General features: G+C 38.6%; 1 long non-coding RNA gene across 1 annotated transcript; it reads right to left on the reverse strand.

Annotated features, from left to right (window-relative positions):
- Nucleotides 1-20,341: 20,341 nt before the first annotated feature.
- On the reverse strand, nucleotides 20,342-23,109 carry LOC115924925. The gene is made up of 2 exons (XR_004064480.1): nucleotides 22,494-23,109; nucleotides 20,342-21,313 (listed from the first exon to the last, which is right to left on the reverse strand). It is a non-coding gene; the product is annotated as an uncharacterized LOC115924925 (long non-coding RNA).
- Between the last annotated feature and the right edge of the window lie 617 nt (nucleotides 23,110-23,726).

Genomic DNA, 23,726 nt, shown 5'->3' on the forward strand with positions numbered 1-23,726 from the left:
TATTTCATCAATGGTGAAATATTATGTAAAAAAATACACATAACTAAGATTGACCAATTTTTTTACCCTTTTACAGCAGAAATCCCCAAATATTTCAAAATGTATGTCTTTAAAGATATACATGTACCAGAATAATGGGAGCTTCGCAAAATATTGCTGGTGTTTTTTTGTCTTGATTTGTATTTCAAGTGTTGTGCTTTACTAGGCCATATGAAATCACTACATAATCTACAGACTACACAATATTCATCTGAGGAGTAAGTTTTAGAGGACGTAGGAAGGTTCATGCAGGTAGCTTCTTTAACTGCCATGACTGACAGGTCGTAACCAACTTTGATGAGTAAAATTTCTTGTGTTTTACAACAATTTAAATGTCCAAAATTAAGGTATAAATTTTGAGTAAATTCCAGAAAATTTCTTACAATAATGCTTGAAAGTCTGACGACTCACGGGAAATTGTGTCACTATTAATACCAGCGCCGCGATGCAACATGTTCATAAGTTCAAGTTAATCTTCAAAGTAACTTGAACCAAGTTTCACCAAGTCAAACAAAGAAAGTGACCTGCTTATGCCCCAATGATTCCCCCCCCCCCAAAAAAAAAACAAACAAAACAAAAAACAAAACAGTACAGCATTCTCTGGATATCATGTATTCGATATTATCGGTTTATAATACTTTGCAGCTCTGTGGAATTCAATATTTTTGATAGTTCATAGCCGATGTCATTGAACTCGAGCGAAAACAGTTCACAAACATGGAAATGAATAGATGGGACCGATGTACAAATACACGCTTTAGTCTGTGGCTTTCTGCGTTCGGATTATCATGCAAAACTGTTTATTTTTGCCATGTTTTTAATGAAGTGATCACTTAACTATGAAAGGTTATTCCAGAGCCTCTTTTAAGGCGATTGGTGCAGTTGAAAGCTGCACAATATGGCATTTTGCAGACGAAAGTTGAGCATACACATAGCACGTAGTCGCAGTTCGCTTTCACAACGCTCGTTCTATCCAAGATGGCGCACGGCGGTGCAATTCAGCGGTCTCGGAAAATCCTTCTACTTACTTGGATTTCGATGGGTGAAACCCAGTCTGGCTTGTCTTTGGTCGGTGCTTCCTATGGCCTTTCAGTAGGCAAGTTACCCAGCAACTCAAGGACCTGGTGTGTTTTGTATTTTGTTGAGCGACCTGCACTCATGCGAGTCCAAAATCAAGAAATTAAATTATACCGTCCATACCTCATAATATGTCATGTAGATTAAAACTGGCCTTGCCTATTATAGTAGGCTATTTAATCATAAACACATATATATATATAAATACATAGGACACAAGGTAGATAAATAAAAACACCGGAGAAGTGAATATTCCACTGACGTTTCGGGCATAGCCCTTTATCGAAGTGATTCAAGCATAAACAACATTATTACCCGTATCAGACATCTGAGCTGGTCATTTACAAAACCGTATTGCCCTAGTTTTCACTAGCAGTGGGAACGGAGGGGTATATTCTTTGTATTTTCCTTGGTCTCCCTGCGCGTATTGACTTTGCGTGTAGAGACGAGTGAAAATATACCTTGGTATTTTCCACGGTCTCGCATTTTCATTGCGCATCTATTAATATTATGCGTACGAGAACCTGCTCACTTTGCGCGCACTCTATTGTGACGTAATAATCAAACCAAATACACACTGTTTGTAGTGTATCGAAAATTTTGTCAAGCACTGGATGCACAGTGTTGGTTTGACAAAGTTTGTTCAGTTCTTGAGATTGTCATGGTGGATGTCTGTATTTGCTCTAGATGTCTGATTTGGATAACAATAAAAATATTGACTGGCTTTACTTTCGGGGGATATCAGAAATATTGACCGCGCTAAGACCATATTGCCCTCGTCTTTCGACTCGGGGCAATATGATCTGAGCTTGGTCAATATTTCTGATATACCCCTCAAGGCCAGTCAATATTATATAAATATACAAAATCAAAAATATATAGGCGACGCTTGGTAGTCAAGATGCAAAGGCGCGTGAGAGTACGCGAAAGAAGAGAAAAAGAGATAGAGAAACGTCACAAAGCTCAAAAGTTGGACCATTGTGACGTGAGAAAATAGGAGAAAATTAGAAATATAGGGAGCGTTAGAAGAGCGTATCTCCAGGGGAGATACGCGGAAAGCAAAAGAAAAGGAAAAGAAGAGGCGCACAGAAAGAAAAATAAGCAATTGAAAAAGCATTATGACGTAATAAAGATATTAAAGTTCAACAAAGTTCAGTGTGAGTTAGGGAAAGATCTGAAAGTGGCGTTCATCCCGTCCGGGTGGAGAGTGCCAAGTTTGAAGATTATCCTCTCCTCCATCAGCTTCCTTTCTTTCTCATCTCGGCAAGATTTCAGCACACATACTTGAAGGTCATCAGCATTATGATCTCCGATGTTGAAGTGGTGAGCTACAGGTAGTCCGGCTGTCTTCAGGCGTATGGAACGCAGATGCTCCGTGATTCTATCGGCTAGGCGTCTCTTTGTCTCCCCGAGGTACACCATGGAACAGCGGGTACATGTCAATCCGTAAATGACATTAGTGGTGGTACATGTGAATTCTCCTCTGATATGCCAAGTTCCTCTGGGGCCCACCACATCATGGGATGAGACATGGGCGCAGGTCTTGCAACGAGGACGCTTACACCGAGTGGTACCAGGATTAGTGATGCTGTGGGGTATCTGACTGGGAAGTCTTGAGCAGACAAGTTCGTTTTTGATGTTCTTCCCCCTCCAGTACGCCGTGATGAATGGGTTGGCCCCAAATACACTAAGAGTCGTCTCGTCAGCCCGGAGGATGTTGATGTTTTCACGTACGGCCTTAGCAATTCGCTGAGATGATATACATATGATTCGCTGATATATACATATATATATATATATATTTTTTAAAAATATTTTAAATATTTTTTAGGGTCAGCTATGTGCCTATACGTATATATATATATATAAGTCGTAGGTAACGTATTGTACTTTATTAAGATTAAGGTATCACTTACTGCACCTTGCACAAGAAGCCCAAAATATCTGCATAATTTGAAATTTTCATAAACTGTTTTTCAGTCTAATTAAATTATAATGGTTTTGTTTGATTGCTTTCTCGTTTTTTGTTTGCTTTTGTTTTTCCCCGGAAAGGAGACATCCCACCGACAGACATCGCATAGCCTTGGCCGGTATTGGAGGGGCCTAGGCTGCGCATGAACCGGGCTGTCCAGAAAATACGCAAAAAACGGTCAAATGATTTTATGTTGACAGCCTGTCTGGAATCTCCACAAAATGCGAAAAATTGAAAAGCGTCGATTTTTTTTCCCCTCTTGGATCTTGGATTTATTTTCCTCCTAAATACTCCGAAAAAGAGTTTTGACTGGAGGTGGTGGAGGGTGGACGATTACATTTTGGAAAAAAGTTCTTTAGTAACTGCATTTTTAAATGAGAGCGGGGAGGTTTGGTCGATGGTTGCTTGTTGTAGGTTATTCCATGTCTTTACAGTCCTTGGGAAATATGAGTTGGCATAGACGTCCGAGTTGGTGTGGCGAATTTCAAATTGGTTGGAGTGTCCTCGTCTACGTCTGTCTGGCTTAGGGTTGGTGTGAGATTGGTAGTCGATGTCGAGTTGTCCCTTGATCATTTTGAAGAGGCAGGTAAGGCGGTGTGCTTCCCTTCTGTCTTTAAGAGATCCCCAGTTGAGTTGGTTGAGTAGCTTGGTAACACTGGTGTCCCATCCGTAATTATTGGTGACAAAACGTGCAGCCTGACGTTGAACTTTCTCGACAGCATAGATGTTTTTGGCTGTATAAGGGTCCCATGCTGCAGTGGCGTAGTCAAGGTGTGGACGAACAAGAGTAAGATACAACTTTTCTTTAATATTAGATGAGCAGTGATGGAAGTTGCGCCTTAGGAAGTTAAGGACCCTTGAGGCTTTGCCGGTTGTGTAATGAGTCTGGCTATTCCAGCGTAGGTCTTTCTGGATATTGATGCCAAGGTATAGGGTCTGGTTCGTTTCCTCCAGGGTAACATCAAGGATTTTGTAGGATTTAGTACCCGGTGTTCTCTTTCTTGAAACACGCATCGTTTTGCATTTAGAGGGATTGAAATGCATGCCCCAAGTCTTGGACCACTGGACCATAGTATCTAGGTCTTGTTGAAGAGCTTTCTCATCTTCAGCAGCTTTAATGGGACGGTAAAGTAAACAATCATCAGCAAAAAGTCGTGTTGTACTGGTAACCTTTTCATGAATGTCATTGATGTGGAGTAGAAAAAGGTGAGGGCCTAATACTGTGCCCTGTGGAGTGCCACTGAGGACTGGTAACCACTCGGAACATTGACCATTTACACAGACACGTTGCAGTCTCTTTGTCAGGAAACTAGATATCCATCTCTTATTATTTGCTCGAATACCATAATAGTCTAATTTCATGAGGAGACGCTGGTGCGGGATGACATCAAAAGCCTTTGAAAAATCAAGCACTGCCATGTCTGTGGTGATATTTTTGTCTAAGTTCTTGGCAAGGTCATTTGTTGTAAGGATGAGCTGAGATTCACACGACCTGTGTTTCCTGAAGCCATGTTGATTTCCAGCCAGGATGTTATGCTTGGCCAAGTGTCGCATCAGGTTACTGTCTATGATGTGCTCTAATAACTTACAGCATGTGCACGTCAAGGAAATGGGGCGGTAGTTTGCAGGGTCAGTAGTAGCACCCTTCTTAAACAGCGGGGTGATATTCGCCTTTCTCCAATCTAGGGGGAGATCTCCGGTGTCCAATGACTGCTGAAATATAAACTGTAGTATGGGAGCAATCTCCTCTGCTGCGATCTTTAAAGCTTGATTCTGGATTTGGTCTGGTCCAATTGCTTTGGCTGTGTTTATATTGAGAAGAAGTTTTTTGACACCTTCAACGTCAACTGTGATGGGCGGCATGTCAGGGAATGTACTTGGAGGAAGATCTGGGAACGACGACGGAGATACATCCTCACGTGTGAAGACACCCTGGAATTGGCTTGCAAGGGCTTCGGCTTTATCCTTGTCATTCGTGAACAGCTTGTTGTTAGCTTTCAGCGGCTGAACTCCTGTGTTATCAGTTCTTCTTGATTTCACATATCTCCAAAAATCTTTAGGATGGCCATTCTCCAAAATAGAAGAAACATGTGTTCTATGTGTATTCCTGATGGAACGGTCAACTTGCTTGCGTACTCTGGTGAATTTTTCCCAGTCCAATTTCTCACCACTTTTCTTGGCACGCCTATAAAACTTCTCTTTCTTACTGCAGAGACGTTTCAATTTGCTTGTAAACCAAGGTGCTCGCATTCGTCCTTTGAGGAGCTTGTGGGGAATATACTTGGTGACAGTTTCATTAAGTGAGTTTTTTAACCAAGTCCAGTTTTCTTCAACTGAGTTTTTGTCCGGTTGGAGATCAATGAATTCTTTGGCAAGTTTTGCAACAATTTCCTTAAAGTCATTATTATTAACTTTCCTCCAAAGAGGAATATTACGGGGAGGCTTGGTAGGTACTTTCACTTTTGTGCGAAATTTGGCAGTGATAATACAATGATCGCTGATTCCAGGAAGAGATAAAACATCACTAACCAAGTCAGGATGAGTAGTCAAAAGAAGGTCAAGGGTGTTCTCGGTTCCATTCTCGTCCCTTCGAGTAGTAAAAGTCACTTTCTGGGTGAGATGGTTATTTGAAATCAGATCAGCAAGTGCCATTTGGAGAGCGCCTTTTGGTTCACTTTGATTTCCACTAGACCAGTCAACTCCTGGAACGTTAAAAATCTCCACCCAAGATAATGAGTGGGGAACTTGAGGAGCTGTTTATTTTGGCAATATTTTCATCAAGCTGCAGTAGTGGGGAAGTTTTAGCATCAGGAGGACGATAAAAGCCACCCACGAGTAAGGTTTGTCCTGGTAACGAAGCTTGACACCAGAGCTTCTCAATGCTGTCACTGTTGTCAGATAAATCTGTTCTCTCGAAGCAGGGGATGTTCTTGTTTACTCCTACGAAAACTCCACCTCCATGGGAATTTCGGTCTTTCCGGAAAATCTGAAGATGAGGAGGAAAGCACTCTGCAGACTTTATTTCTGGTTCAAGCCAAGATTCAGTACCAATGAGAATGTCCGGGTTTGCAGTCTCAATAAAGGAAGCTAGTAAAGCGGATTTACCTTTAATACTGCGACAGTTTATTATTGCAATCTTAATGTCATCACCTCTTGTAGGTTTCCCGTTTTTGTTATTTAAGGAAGGCAGGCTGGGCTTCTGCCTCGAAGGGCGTTGGCTATTGACCTGCGAGGGAGGTAACGTAGCGTCGGCACTGGTGTTACTTCTGCCATTCTGACCCACTACTGTCCAACCATCCTCTGACTTTTTTAGAGACATTTTTGGAACAGTTTTTGTTTGTTTAGTCCAAATATTGTTTGACTTTTTGAGAGTTAATTTAGGCACAGTTCTTGTGCGCTTAGGACTAGATGTTCTGGAGAACACATGACGATTTTCAACATCCTCGTCAGAGTCATCACTAATGGTCAAAAGGCTTTCAAAAGAGTTACTTAAATTGAGCGCCCTTGACGGGTTGCCTAATGAGCTTGTAAGGTTTGTTGTGTCGCAGGCGGGGCACAACCATATTGCATCTGGGTGTACATGTACATTAGGAAATTTCACATCTACATTTGAGGTGTTGCTGCAATTTAAGAGAAACCACGCCGTACAGTTTGTACACTGTATACCAGTTGATTTAACAGCATATTCACACAGGCCGCAAGGATATTTTGGCTTACGGCCTCTTTTACCTCGGTGTCTGGTAGTACTACTACTAGTACTAGTAGATCTACATGTAGGTCTAGTAGTAGTAGGACTACTAGTGTTACTTAAATCATCAACTTTAGTTGTTGTCGATGACGAAGGGCCTGGATTCAGGCTAATATCTCCAGCTAATAAATTCACTAAGATGAACAAGGGAAGGCGTCCTCGAGGGAGGCCCAAAAAGGGGGTGTTGGAATGCTTGAGTCCTCTACCTGGATATGGCTTTGTGGCACACGAAAAGAAAATGATGTAGGCATTTGACAGGGTAACATGATCAGGAGTATTATGACTTTGAGTTTGATTTAGGGTAAAGTTTGATAAGAATGCATTTGGAGATGGCTCGTCAAAAAAAGTATCGAAAAAAGGAATAATCCTACTGTACTTGATCCTCGACTGGAGCTGGGCATTCATACATTCCTTGTATACACGTAGTCCAAAAAGGTACATAACAATTAAAAATAGTGGTTGGAAAGATGGTTTCGTCTTACGGTAACGGTGATTTCCAATTAAAAACAACATGGCGATTTATTCAAAAATTATCCGAGTTGCTAGGGACGCTGACGATTTGATGCTCAGAATTTTTCTATTATAATTTCTATAAAAAAGATCACACAGAGTCGAAGAATATCACAAAAATCAAGAAAAAGAAAAAGATAAAACGTTGATGGCAGAAAATCCTAAAATTGAGTGATGGGTATTAAGACAAGATTGAGGGTAGATCAAACAACCTTACAATATACCAAACAAATTCGATTAATAAATTGAGTATTTGATTTTAATGGCACAAAAGTAAGTGTGCCTTGCTTCGTTTTGAATTTCTTTGTTATGCGTGTTGCAATATTCAATACTACTACATTGAGTTGCTGATTGTAACTATATTAAGAATTAAAATAAAATATAAAAAATAAAAACGTATGACATAAAATTGATATAATCGACTTGGTCGACTAAGTTCTGTGGCACAAACTTGGCATTATCGGACAAACCTAATAATTGGATAATCCTAACAATTACAGAGCTTGGTCTTGTTGCACTGTTCGCCAGCAGTTTAAGGATATGAAACCCCGCGGCACACTACTCACAAGAGCTCTAACAAGCCAAGCTATATAGAGCCTACAAGTAAAATAATGCCGCGTATGTACCACTCACCCAATCGATTCAAGAACAAATTATGATTAACGTAAAACAGGAAAAATAAAAACAATAAATAGGCCTACCAAATTGTTAACTTAATAATATTATCAACACTCAAACACACCCAACGCACATATCAGTAAAAAGCGTAATACATCTACAAATTGCATACATGCATAAATATCTTTTCAAATCCAGTAATATAATTATTTATATTATTTCATATTAATGGTAACATAAAATGTGCATATTGAAGTAAAGGACAAATCCTCTGCGCGTACTTCAAATGAAAGGTGCTGGCGCAGGTGTATATGCGCAATTAAAAACAAATAAGTAATAAAACAAATAACAGAGTGCGCAATATGTTGTCACTGACAACAGGTGTCTAGCACTACGCGCAGCAAAAAACAACTGCAATTTTGACTTCCTTCACGATCAAAAAAACCAAAATTTCATCACTAATTCACCAAATATATGAAAATCAAAAAGCTAAATCTAAAGACTCATCCTAGAAATGGCTTGTACGCGTCCAGATCATCACTCTAGTACCAATCACATCATAGAAAAAATATGAAAATATGAGAAACAAGGGAGCTCAGCAGAAACACGTCCGCCCCCACTCGCAGCTCATCAGTATATCGCAGCTCATCAGTATATCCTTTTTTCATCCTTTTTTCTGCTTCTATTTAAAAGTACTAAAAACTTTGAATTCGGCGTAAATATATATATTTTAATGACACACGCCCTTAAGAATAAAACAACAACAACAACAACATTATTCCACAGGAATGAGATTGTGAGGTCTTAGTTTGAAGATTTTTTTTTTAAATAACCGAGTCTGAACTAAAGACTACGCTCTAATCCCATGCTTTATTACCGGGTCTTAGTTTGGAAGATGGTCGGGTCTTAATATTTTTTTTTTTTTTTTTTTTTTTTTTTTTTTTTTTTTTTACTTTTGAATAACCGGGTCTGGAGGAAAGACTACGCTCGATTCTCATGTCTAGGTCGGTGCTAGGTCGGTGCACGTGGCTGTCTGTCTGTCTGTTGCTTGTTGCAATTTTTTTGGATATTTATCGGATTTTCACGGGACTTTCCATACTTTCGACTCTAGTTTCAGATAGGAAATGACTTGCTAAAGGTAAGCGAACATTTTGGGCTCATTTTACACATAATTCTGCACCATAAATAAGTTAACAAATCAAAGTAGATTTAAATCTCCCGCCGCACGCGGCGCGGACCATGAACCCCGACGACTCCTCACTTAACGCTATGGCAGATATTGATTCAGGCAACCAAGCCAAAGATTTAGGAATAGAGCTAAAGGACGGATTCCAGACAGTCACGTCTGCAAGTGTTCGAAGAAAAAAAAGAAAGATACGTGAAGGAAGTATCAATGTTGAGAATCTATCACTAAAAGAGGATTCGTCATCAGATAATATGGAACCACAAAACTCAGTATTTCGTAACCAAAATCCAGTAATTCTAATAGCAACTGACCAAGATCTAAAGCTTTTCATTACACCTATTGACAGGGAAAAATCATTAAGAAACGTTAGCATGTTAAAGATCGCAAAATCTATCCAAAACTGTATCGGCTCATCGCCAGAATTTATAAAGTCTACCCGGAACGGAATTCTCGTTAAATGCAAGGATACGAAACAACATAAGAAATTGTCTGATATACAAATCATTGATAACGTACCAGTGAAGGTCAATTTGAAACTTGATTTGAAGAAAGGTGTCATATCAGATATACCGACTGAGATGTCAGAAAAAGAAATAGAAACAGAACTAAAGAGTCAAAAGGTAGTTAACGTGAAAAGAATAGTAAGGAAAAATCGAAAGAGGGAAGAACCTCAAGATGGGAATGTACATGTAGATTTAGTTCCAACTCGGAGTGTAATTGTTTCATTTGAAGCTACAGTACTTCCCCAAGACATCATTCTTTGTTTCCAAAGAATAAAGGTCAAACCATATATACCTTCAAGCCCCAGGTGTTTTAAATGCCAAAGATATGGCCACACCATAGCTATTTGCAAACAGAAACAGAGATGTGTCAGATGTGGAGAGGAGCATAGTTTCGACGATTGCATAAAAAAGGACACTCCCAAATGTGTAAATTGTGGAGGTGAACATTCCGCTGCATATAATGGATGCGAACAAGCACAAAAAGCGCAAGAAGTACAAAAGATAAAAGTGCTGAATAATCTCAGCTATGCTCAAGCTGCTCGCCAATTGAAAGAACTCAAAGAAGAAAAAGATAATATGCAAGCGCAAGCTCCAATACCATTGGAGCGTAAACTAGCTCCTCACCAACAACATCTAAACACCGCAAATAATCCCCAACCATCTGTTGATCTTGGTTTAAATACAGTAAAGCAAAACCACCCCACCCCCAAGTCGATAACTCTCACGTGTTTCCGGATCACACCCCAAAGGCAGATCCTCCCTTGCCACAACGCCAAGATAGGCAAACTAGCGAAAAAACAGGGCGACCGTCTTTACAAATCAAGGAAAATTTTATAACTAAAGCAACAAATGAGGAATTGATAACCTTCTTTCTTCAACTAATGATCCAAATTATGAAAGATAAGTCAGAAGGAGAGGTGTTGTCTTTAATTAAGATAGCTGCTGGTCAGCTATTAATGCAAGCGAGTTAATTAAAGGAACTAAGATGGCATTCCGCATCCTACAGTGGAATGCACAGGGATTAAAGGGACACGGGGATGAGTTATTGCTCTACTTAAACTCTATAAAAAGTGAAACCATTCATTTATTATGTATTCAGGAAACATGGTTCCGCGATCACGACAAAATACAAATCGCTAATTACAAATGTTTTGCTAAAAGCAGGAAAACAAGGCGCGGTGGAGGATGTGCCATATATGTACACAACAGTTTAAATTATGATTACCCAATCATAGAAACTGACATCGAAATGCAACAGATTAATTTGTATTTTGACAACACATCCATAACCGTGATAAATTACTATAATCCATGTGAAGACATAATTATGAATAAACTAGATTTCTTGATAAAGGAAATAAAGAATAAACGTAGAATGTTAATATTGGGAGACTTTAACTCTCATAATGTTCAATGGGGCAGTAAAAATACAGATAAAAATGGAAAAGTGATTGAGGAATATTTACTGAAACACAATTTAGTCTTCCTAAATGATGGCTCGGGTACTCGCCTAAACCCAACTACTGGCGAAACCTCATGTTTAGATTTATCATTAGCAACTCCCGCTCTAGCCAGTTACACTAGCTGGAAAGTGCTATCAAACAAATTCGGAAGTGACCATTTTCCAATATATATTGAAATCGACAAAAAAACTCCTAAATCTTGTACGAAAGATGACCTAACTCTAAAACGGTCATTCAAGAAGATAGATTGGCACGAATTCAATAAACTGTGCGATCAACGAATGGACACTGACTCGCTGCTAGACGCAGATGTCAAAACTTTTTACGGAAACTTCATGGAATCTCTAAATAATATCTTAAATGAATTACACACTGTACCCAAAAGAAATAAAAACAAGAATGCGAGATTCAACCCCGTCCCATGGTGGACAGAAAAATGCAAAATAAAGATTAAGGAACGGAACGAATATAAAAATAGGTTATTGAGAGTATGGAATGATGAAAATCTAAAATTATACAAACAAAAGAAGGCCGAAGCCCAAAGGATTATTAGACAGACAAAACGAATGTTTTGGCTGGATTACACTTCAAAACTGAACAGGTTCACTTCAATCTCAGAACTATGGAATTTGATTCGTTGTCTGAAGGGTAATCCAAATAAAACTCATTCTAAGATATCAGCACTAAAAGTAGAATCTAAAGTAATTATAGATGATCAAGAAAAAGCTAACGAATTTGGAAAGCATTTTCTGAAGATCAATAGTAAAACAAAAAAGGGAAATAAAGAACTGCTAGATGAATATAAATCTATTGATTATAAAGGAGAACATGATTCAGTTATCAATGAACCTTTTACTATGATGGAACTCGAAAAAGTACTTAATATAAAAAAGACATCAGCCCCTGGTGAAGATGGCTTGATATATACTGTGTTTCAAAACCTTCCAACCAGGGCTAGGAAAACATTACTCTGTCTTTATAACAGAATATGGTCCTCTGGGACGATTCCGGAACAATGCAAACACGCAATGTTGATACCAATATTAAAACCAAATAAAGACTCCTCCCAACTAACATCCTACCGACCTATCTCATTATTACCTTGCTTTATCAAGATATTAGAAAGTATGGTAAAGGAGAGATTAGAATGGTACATAGAGAAAAACGAAATTTTGAGTAGTATACAACATGGTTTTAGAAAAAAGAGAAGCTCAATAGATAACTTAGTACATTTAGAAAATGAAATTCAGAAATATCTATTTGTGGGTATGAAAACCATAGCCGTATTTATTGATCTGGCCAAAGCCTATGATACTCTCTGGACGAAAGGATTAATCGTCAAGTTACGTAGAATTGGTCTCCAAGGAAACATATTGATTTTTTTTGAGAAACTACTTGTTGAACCGTACCTTTCAAGTGCAAATAGGTAATGCCAAATCGGCAATTACGCATCCTGAAAACGGTTTACCCCAGGGTAGCATTTTGAGCTCCCTCCTTTTTAATATAATGATAAGTGACATACCTTTGAGACCAGATATACATAGCTTGATTTATGCAGACGACATCGTAATTTGGGAATCAGGCCATGATGTAAAACAAAATATCCAGAACATACAACAATATCTAAACTCCTTGAACTCATGGCTCAATCCATTTGGACTTATTATGTCGGTAGAGAAAACGACTCCTATCTTATTTTCGAACAATACAAATGATGATAATTACGAGTTATATATAAGAGGTCAAAAGTTGACACCACATAAAGAGCACAAGTATCTCGGCGTCACATTTGACAAACGGATGACTTGGAGACCTCATTTATTAGATATTAGTAAAAGATGTAAAGGAAGGATTAATGTTATCAAAAGTCTAGCATACGCCAAGTGGTCTGGAGATGCTAAAGAACTAGTGATGATATATAAAGCATTAATACTATCAATTATCGACTATGGTTGCGAAGCATACAACTCGGCTACGACAAGCGCAAAAAATATGTTGAACTCAGTTCAGTACCAATCGTTATTTGTTTGTGCAGGCGCTCGGAAAGGTACATCCCTTAAAACGCTGCAAGTCGAACTAGGCGAAATGCCTTTTGATTTAAGGCGAGAAATGTTATCAATTAAACTAAGAAAACGAATCGAGAGTATGCGCAAACACCCTCTGAACGAAGATGTGAAAGATTGTTGGCAATTTAATATTCTTGGAGGTACTAACTCTAGATTAGCTTTTGGACGTAGAACCAAGGATTGTACATTAAAATTCAGTTACATACTAGAAGATCCAATGAAGTATTTTTTCAACACACCCTTTTGGAAAATACTCCCTCCCCATGTGTCATCAGAGTTAAAAGAGGTAATAACGAAAACAGATATCTGTTTTGCCCAAAAACAAGCAGCCCTAGAATTGATAAATTCGAAATGGACAAATTATTTACACATATATACAGATGGATCAAGATCGCCAGATAAAGACTCTGCTGCTGCTGCATTTCATGTACCTTATTATGATGTTTCTCAATCTAAGAGACTGGCTAATTACACATCGTCTTATAGAGCAGAGATGGCCGCAATTGTACTTGCCCTGACGTGGCTATTACAACTCCCAGGACTCTACACCGGGGCAGTCATCTTTTCTGATTCTTTAAGTTCACTCCAGGCCATAGAATCTCGTAAAGACGAATCTTTCATTCTTGAAATTTTAACCCTGTGTAGTCAACTAAAATACAAGGGCACCCAGGTCTATTTCGAATGGATTCCCAGTCATTGTGGTCTACAACACAATGAGATAACAGATAAGTTTGCTAAAGCAGGACTAAATAAAAATATAGAAATCAACAACGCTCTTACCAGAGCAGAATCAAATTATGTTATAAAGAAATACTACATAGAGATATGGCAAAAAAGATGGAATGAAACATCATCCCCCCTACGGGAAACGCAAACTCTAGTATCAAAAACATTTGTGTGTTACCTGAACAACAGATATCATGAAACTATTCTTCATCGCCTAAGAATGGGAAACTTAGGTTTAAATAATAATCTTTTTGAGTTGAATCAACATGAGACAGGTCATTGTCCAAACTGTGAGCACCAAAAAGAAACAGTTAAACATTTTTTATGTAAGTGCCCACTCTTTCTTATAGAGAGAGCCATGCTTATAACAGAATCTGGAATAGAAAACGAAGAATTAATCCCAATACTCCTGAAATCAACAGATATTAATCACCAACAGGCTCTGGTTAACTTCGTAGTTAGATCTAAAAGGGTACACCTGTACCCCTACTAACCACCTTGCACCGCACATAATTATTTGAGCCCAATATGTTTCGCTTTTTATAGTGAGTATACATGTACATGAAGAAGAAGAGTGAGAAAGAAGAAGAAAAAAAGAAAAAAAGAAATTAGAAGAGAGAACTGTCTATATTAACGTTTAAAATCTTCATGTATCATGATCTGTTTTTTTTATTTTTTGGTTTTCGGTCAAAATTTTGAAGAAACACGATGGAGACGACTAGACATATTGGTGGACGTCGGAGGGCCTAGGCTCAGCATTAGGCTGAGTTGAGAAGCTTGTCACTACGTACCGTGTCCGAGTTGGTCCTTGGGCGTCCTATATAGCCGATAAGCCTTTTGCTCGCCAGCCACTGAATTCTTCATCATTAAATAAAAGTTTAGCTTTTAAAAATCCAATTTATCCAAATCTATATATCAAAAAAAGTAAATCTAATTTTAAAGGAATAAAAATCCTGAGAGAAGAGGCGTAAATATTCACTTCTGAATGAAAAACGCCTATAAATTAAAACAACAACAAAACAACGTTATTCCACAGGAAAAGGATTATGGGGTCTTAGTTTTGAAGATTTTTTAAATTTTTGAAATAACCGGGTCTGGAGTAAAGACTGCGCGCTATACCCATGCTTTATTACAGGGTTTTAGTTTTGAACAAATTTGACAATATATCCCTTCAAATTTATTACATTTGTGGGTAAAGTCATTATTACATTTGTGGGTGATTCAAAATTATTACATTTGTGGGTGAAGTGGTTATTACATTTGTGGGTGAAATTATTACATTTGTGGGTAAAGTGTTATTACATTTGTGGGTGTTATATTGTGGGTAAAGTGTTATTACATTTGTGGGCGTTATTACATTTGTGGGTGTAACAGGGGTCCAATGATAAGCAAAATTTGGGGAAATGGGGAAGGAAGGGGGGATTTGAGAAGAAAAGTGAAAAATCTGGCAAAATGGGAACAAACATTTGGAAAAATCGAAAAGTAAATCGGAAAAATTGGGATGAACAATGACTCCGAGGAGTCCGCGGCTTGCCCCGGCTGAAAAGTAGGGGCCCGTATTCCAAAGTCTTCTCTAACTTAGTCGTTAAACAACTGTTTAGTTAGACACAAATTAAACACGAGGTCGTGTCTAAGTCCTGTCTAACTAAATTTTGTATTCTGAAGTCGTGTCTTAGGGCGCGTTTATCAAGGCTTGCCACTAGATATGTACATATCGTACCCCACTATTGAACCCCACTATCATACCCCACTATACGATCGTGATTTGCGGGATGTCGCGTTTATCGTCCCTTCACGATTCAAAATAAAGGCCTTGTATCTCCCCAGCTGTTTTGACCCGGGAAGCAGACAGTTTCTCGGAGGTCAACTTCACACACATGCTTGTACACAACACCTGGGTGGTCCTATTTGTATGTGAGGTTCAAAACAGCTTTGCGTTTATCGATCTCTCAGAAACGTGATTCTGGCTGTATGTCACATACAAAACACACCTTTTTGCGTCTTTAGATATGCCCATATTATCTAAAGCCCTTTAAAAAAGGCTTTGCGTTTATCAACTTGCCTGAAAGACGTTTGAGAAACCTGATTCTAGCCAAAAAAATTGTAGATAAACGCAACCTAAGTCGCGTCTAAACAACTGTTTAAGTCCTGTCTAAGTTGGTTTAACTACAAATTCGTGTTTAACTTTAGTCACGACTTCTGCGCATGCATAGTAGGCGTTGGTTTTGACATGACTAGGGCCGTATTCTGAACCCTGTGTTATCTCTAATATTGTTGTATCTTTTAAGTTAAATATACTATATCCATTTTGCAGCCAACATCAAATTCTGTAGAACTTTGCAGGAATTATGAATATGTCATGTATGTCCTATCAGTGAAAGTTAAATGTTAGCAGTGTTCTTATATTCAAATTATGCAAGGAAACCTGTTTACTTGCTAGACTTCACTGTCAGACACTATTGAGTGACTGACTGGGTTTTTACATCTTTTGTAATAACATACATAATACTTTGTTTGCGAGATCATGTTTGGAGACTTTCCCCATATTTTCACAAAGTAGGCCTAAGCCAAATACGAGGTTGGGGTTCTTTCCTGTTATTTTGATCTCTCATGATCTTTCTTTCCTCATCCGGGAGCAGAGGTCACTTCAGATGATCGAGTGGTCAACAGAGTCTACAAAAGTCCTAGAGAATTATTAAAAACTTAGCAGGAATCATCCTCAGGGGTAGGGGATCCAAAGCTGTTCAGATGGTAAACGTGGCCCCTATGGGGACACAGAGGGAGGGCCCGAGATCGGCCAAGCTATTTCAAACATCTTCTCCAGATTCAGCAGTACAACAGTCAAGGTATGTAGATACCTTCTTAGGTGACGAATAAAAAGTGTTCATAACAGTTTTCAGGGTGGCCATTGGGCCCCTGAGGGGGGGGGGGGGGGGTGACCGGTTGGGGAGTGGGGCTCAATGTTAAAAGTAACTGTTTCATGATATATCCCAAAGTTTACTAAATGTAGGCCTACGATCTGACATTGTTCAAGAGCTGTTTTGATAAACTTTTGTAGTAAAGTATTGATGAGCGGTAAAAATCATCCGTGTATTTTTTTAAATGATTTCTTGTCATGACAGCCTTTGCTGTGATGAACATGGAGATGGGTCTGATGACTGAATTTGTGGAATTTCTGTGCGATCGTTATAACTAATTCCTTTTTATTAAATCTCATTCAATCTTGATATTCTATTCTATATTCTACTTCCTCAAAACCAAATAAACATTAAAACATCAACAAATTTAAAATATCGAAAAATGTTATAAATTCAAATATGCAAACCTGATCACAAAATATAAGTTTTACATTTATTTTACACATTGTGCTATCCTCAGGACATTTACAATACACAGTCATTTATACACTATACATTATGATATGCAAGAAGGAAATATAGTAGAATACCATAGCTTACGTCTCGACATTTTGTGTGATAAAGTGCTTTTACAGTTTTGACGGCACTGATTTTTACCCCGGATATTTTTGTTTGTACATCTTACACCTTACACAACACTTAACGAGAAAAAAAAAACTGACAAGAAAACATGACACAAGAAAATAGAGAACAAATTGTGTGCTAATTAAAATGTGAAGTGCCACTGTCAGTAACTACGACATTACTTATTTTAAAAAGACATACATCTTCGAGAAAAATAGCATGTAACAGTTTAAAGATGAATTCCAGCTGTATCATGTGAAACCAGACACTATTCATATTCTTATATTATTCTAATTTGAAAATAATTTTTGGCCGACCTCATGGCCCACCTGACAGAGCTTCACGACCATCGGGTTGAGAGGTGCTGTTAAAAAGGAATGAAAGGGTCCTGATGAAAAGCGATTAATTTTCATTCGGGATACCCTTTCCAAAATGAATAAATAATCACAATAAATAGATATAAGACTTTAAAATACTTTTCCTCATTTCAGAGGTTATATTGTCAACATATAAGATTGTTTCTTCGTCATGTCATAATCCTGAAGTTAAATGCGTGCAATGTTGTTTTTTATATATAATTTTATGCTGGATGGTCTATGTACTCCTCTCTCTCTCTCTCTCTGCGCGTAATCTGTCTCCCTTCCTATCTCTCTGTCTCCCTTTCCCTCCCTTCTCTCTCTCTTTCTTTTTATGTCCGAGTCTGTGTCTCTCTCATCTTCTGATTTCGTTCTAAGCTGTTTCATATATTTTTTTTCCTGCCGTTTCTCATCCGTCTCTTAAAATCATTCTACTCTAATCATCTCACATATGGCTTTTCAGATAAGCCCGACTACTCCCATGTTACCATTTCCCCGTCACTCCTCGCCCCTTTATTTTCCCCATTTTCTCCATCACTCTTTACTTTTTTGTCGCTATCCGTATGTGAGTAGTTCTGGATTATGATGTATCTTATTTAGCATGTTTACTATGATTTTTTTTTAATTTCATTTCATTTAATTTAACAGTACTATGAATTTACATTGTTTTCTTTCACCTATGTAATTATATTGTTTCGATAATACCTAAAATGTATTATCCAAATGAATGTCACATTTCTATGTTAATTTTCTTAAAGATACGGATCAATTACATACAAATATTATAGGACATTATTTTTGATATTCCTATACAGATTTCATGGGATCGGGCAAAGCAGATATACAACATGTTCCGACAGACCAGGTGCGTGCTTAAAGCATACTTGAGCTCCTCTTTCAAGAACTCATTATAAATGAGTATTTAAGACTACAGAAAGAATGTATCCCAATAATCGCAAACAAATGCAATACCCACTGGCGTACTGGTGGGGGGGGGGGGGCTTGGGGGCGCTAGCCCCTCATAAAATAAAACCATGACTTATTTTCAGTTCCATACAAATGATTTATAAATGTTCGTGATATCACATGATTTTCAACAAAATGCGCGTTTCTCCATTTTTGTTGCAAACCGACACATTCCCAAATAGCCAGGAAGAGCATATGTTTGTTATAGTCACCGATGGGCTTAAGTGGCAACTAATAGTAATACTACTAGATAACCGTCTATCCAGTTTAGCGAAAAGTCTGGTACCCGTATGTCCGGCCTAGAGAACAGCTTAGAAAAGATCGCAGCAGCTCTAGGCGGTACGCGGGGGAATGCGCAGCTGCCTGCGCCCAGGGTTTGTTTGGGATGTGGCGAGGAGGGTCATTTTCGGAGGGGATGTTCCACAGACGTAGCCTTTTGACAAGGCCACGTGACTCTGGCTATTTTCAACCCCAATCAGCGGCTGAGATGAATCTAGAGACCCGTGGTGAACGCGCGATCGAATGGCGCTAGCCTTTGACAAGGCCTCGTGACGCTGGCTATTTTCAACCCCAATCAGCGGCTGAGATGAATATAGAGACCCGTGGTGAACGCGCGATCGAATGGCGGTAGCCATGAGGCCATTTGCAATCCAGGTTTTACTGCTCTGCATGAATTATTCATTACTTTGGATTTATTGACCAATCAGAACGGCCATCTCCCTGTTGGCTTTGTTCGTGAATCATTCATTATCAAAACATGAGAGAAAAGGTAAAAGACGTAAATAAGTTTTGCTTTATGAGACAACATATAAATGATAGATACAAAATATCACTTTCAAATCTATTTTACATGCAATATTACAATAAAATAGGAAGCATTTGATGACTTATGCTAACAATCATAAGTGACATAATTGGACTTTCCCTTTATATAAAATGAACCAGTCCAACTCGTTTTCTTTCCATGTAGAGGTCAGTGGTCTTAGCCCGTACTATATTCTTAGTTCATGGTAGTAGACCGCCGGGTGAACCCTCAAAAGTGCCTTAGTTTTTGTGTTTTGTGACCCATGGTCGGCATCTACTTGAAAATAACCTCTAATGTGTAGAAAAATATACTGAAGATGATGGTGCAACTCGTCAGTAGAAAAAATTGCACACAAATTAATAATGTCCAGATTAATTTTTAATAAATATGACAAACGCCCTCTTGGGTCTATTCTGAGACAGCTGTGTATTATGCTATGTGAAAATGACTTGTATTGATATCGAGCAAAGCTGCAGTGCACTCAAAATATTCCCCTTTCCCTCTTTCCTCATTCCTTCCCCTTCTCTCTCTTTCCTAATCCCCTCTCTTTCTCTCCTTATCCCCTCTTATCCCCCACCCATTTTTCCTCATTCCCCCTCTCTCTCTTCGTCTCTTTATTCCTCTTTCCTCACCCCCCTCTCTCTCCCTCACTCTTCATCCCATTCCCTCCCTTTCTCTTGTTTCCTTAACCGCTCTCTCTTTCCCATTCCCTCTCCCCCCTCACTCTTTCCCACCTCTCTATCTCTTTCTATGTCATACCCTTCAATATATATTTCAGGGAATGGCATATCTTTAAATAAAATAAATCACAATTTAAAACAAAGTTTGTAAGGCATGTTTGACCAATTATAATCTGGTTTCACATCAAATATATGACATATTACTATCTCACATTCTCAAAATACATGGTCAATAAAATTGTAAGCCTGCTTGACTACATGGATACTGCTCTTTGGGTTGATGTAGAGAAATGATTCATCATCAGTTATACAACACATTGTCAATTCACATTAAAATATTTTCAATAACAAACATTCTTTCAAGCGATCACATGTATGTATGTTTTAGCAAAAATACACATAAAATATACATTATAGATAAAAATATATATATATATATTCATGGATGGCAGGGTCGCAGCCTCTGCTATTCTTCTTCAGTTTATCTAAATCATGTTCTTTAACATTTCCAGCAGGTAATTTCATACATTTGTCCAAATGCCATTTAGTAAAAGTTATCTGCTTTATCGAATCTGGCGGAAATTGGCAAAATAGAGCATCGCAATAAAGGTCTTTACATTGAATTTCCAAAAAAGGCTTTACATTTACAAGTAATATTTTCAATAACAAACATTCTTTCAAGCAATTGCTCAAAAAGCATTACAACATGTATGTACCCGTATGTATTAGCAAAAACACACATAAAATATACATTGTAAATAAAATTTAAAAATTCATGGATGACAGGGTCCCAGCCTCTGCTATTCTTCTTCAGTCTAATATATCTAAATCATGTTCTTTAAAATTTTCAGCAGGTAATTTCATACATTTGTCCAAATACCATTTGATACAAGTTATCTGCTTTATCGAATCTGGCGGAATTTGGCAAAAAAGAGCATCACAAGAAAGGTCTTTACATTGAATTTCCTAAAAAAAACTTTACATTTACAAGTAATGTGACATACAATGATTTAAATATTGTTCCTTCTTTGCCTTGATCTCATCTGTGCTCACTTGTTTGTTGTAATGTTGCAGAAGTGCCTGTAGCAGCCCGCATGGTATCCTGGTTGGACATACCTTTATTGAAAATAAATAAAAGCAAGGATCATTTAATATCATTTATTAAAAAAGAAGTATTCATCACTACAAAACCTACAGTATGAGTCGAATCTAGCATATAACTATCATCAAAATACAAATTTTAAAAAATATCTGTGCTGACTGGTTACTGTCTCTAACTGGAAGCGAACGGACTGGACATCAGTGACACTAGCAGTGGAAATTATTCAGAACTGCTTATTAGAAAACGTAAGGAGGTGTCTCATATTTTTATGAAATGTTTTTTTGTGTGTAGAGCATGGAGGGCATACGGTACTGTAATACAGTTTTCATCATGAATAAAAAAAAAAGATCACCAGGGCAAGGGCAAGGCTCATTCTCCAACACAAGTGGCGTATTAATTTAAATGTGTCAAATATTGACGGGGACTGTGGGCCTCACCATGCAGAATTTTTCAAACATACAACAACAAAAAACAAAAAACCACCTTGATTGTGGAAATTTAGGGGGACAGTGGCCCCTCACCCCCCCCCCCCCTCAAAAAAAAAACCCACCAGTACGCTGTTCTCAGACGATACCGTAATCAATATGTGGACAATAAATACCCACATTAATTATGAAGACCTGATCTGTACTAATGTAGTATACATGTAGAATCAAGCCTGTCCAGTATCCAATTTGACTTGATCAACCACTTTGATCAAGTCAGCTAGGCCTCAATTTCGAGAGCATAGCCTTTTTTTTAGAAAGTAGAAATTACCCGGTAGATATTCTAATCTAGATTCCCTTTTTTCTTGATTCTAGTTGTAACGTTTAGGGCCGGGAAATAGTCGTAGAAGTAGACAAAGATCCCGGGTTCGACTCCCACCCAGGCGGATGACCGAGGCCTGCGTTGTGTGTTAACGTGCCCCTTCCCTTTTTAAAGGCAGGTTATGTCAAGTGGAAAACACTCCGTCCCTCCGATAGGACATTAAATGGAGGCACGCTATGAACCCATTGCACTATTCGTATAAGACTAAGACTAAACCCCGGTGTAATAAGTGCAAGAATCTTCACTTCAGTATTATTTGAAGGAGGCAGATTATCTCGAAGAAGAAGAAGAAGAAGAAGAAGAAGAAGAATAGGATCAGAGTTATTCTGAACATGCTGAAATAATTAATACAATCATTTCTTCGGAATGACATAGATCTAGGCCTACCTCTTTTTTGTTGAACTTGTTGCAGTTCGAACACGGCCTCCCTGGTACACTCCTCCGCGGCCGCCCGAGGCACCGGGCGAGTACTGCTCTGTCTGCAGCTCGAACGAGTCGAAGTCGAAGTTGACCGCAATCGCAGCAATTTTGTTTTCTAGTTCAAACCCAAAACTGACGTCCTTCCAAAGATCTGCACACTCCTTGAATTTTCTCTAACTCTTCCCACTGAAAGATATCACCTTCCTGTGAGTCGAAATTGTATGCATACAGCAAAAACCTGTGTTTTCCTCTGAAACATTCAGTTGTTGACGACAGAGTACTACACCTGAAGCTCGAAATAGCGCGCGCCAGTGGTACGTGCACAACACTGCCTGTGATTGGCTAAAAAGCTTGAAGCGCTGTAACCTTTACTTGATACATGCACAGTGATTGGACAACCTCCGTGAAAAAAAAGAAAGATTTTAGGCACCTTTTTTTCCATTTTTTGAGCTTATTTGCATTTTTTTCGATTGACGAGTTGTGACTATAATATCAAAATATATTCTTTAATAATATCCACTATTAAGAAAGTAGATGCCGAGCCGAGGTCACGAAACTGACGAATTTTGGGGCTCACCCGGCGGTCTATAGGTCCGTGTGCGTACTACGTAGAGTCTAGTGTGTGTGTGTGTGTGTCATGCGAGGATACATTCGCTGAATGGACGCTACCATTTCGGTAAAGAATTCCAGTCGGAAACAAAGGTTAACATAAGAAATCCAATCTGGATTACTAAAGGCTACTTGGATGCGCTACTCGCTCTGTCGTTCACTCGGGTTTTCGCGATTAGTCTCTTTTTAGTCGCTCGGCGTCTATCAGACATGTGGCCTTGTTTAAAGGCTTCCAAAGACGCAGATCCAGGGGCTTACGGGCCTTGCCCCCCCCCCCCCCGCAAAGAAAAAAAAAGAGAAAGAGAACAGAAGGGAAAGGGAAAGAGGAGAGAAAGGGAAAGAAAGAAGAGGAAGAAGAAAAGACAATGGGGGAAAAAAGAAGGAGATCGGGGGAAGGGAGTCCGAAAGGGCCTTGCCTCCCAGGCTGTTGCCCCCCCCCCCCCATTAAGAAAAATAACAGAGCAGTAATCAGTAATGAAAGGGAAAGAAAAAAGAAAATAATAGATAATGGGAAGGAAAAAAAGAGGAAGAAGAAAAGAAAAGAACGGGGATAGCAGTTGCAATTTTCCCGCCAACAAGTTGTGGTTCGGG

Source organism: Strongylocentrotus purpuratus, unplaced genomic scaffold, assembly GCF_000002235.5.
Source record: "Strongylocentrotus purpuratus isolate Spur 01 unplaced genomic scaffold, Spur_5.0 spur5_scaffold_17, whole genome shotgun sequence".
In the NCBI taxonomy this organism is placed as follows: Eukaryota; Metazoa; Echinodermata; class Echinoidea; order Camarodonta; family Strongylocentrotidae; genus Strongylocentrotus; species Strongylocentrotus purpuratus.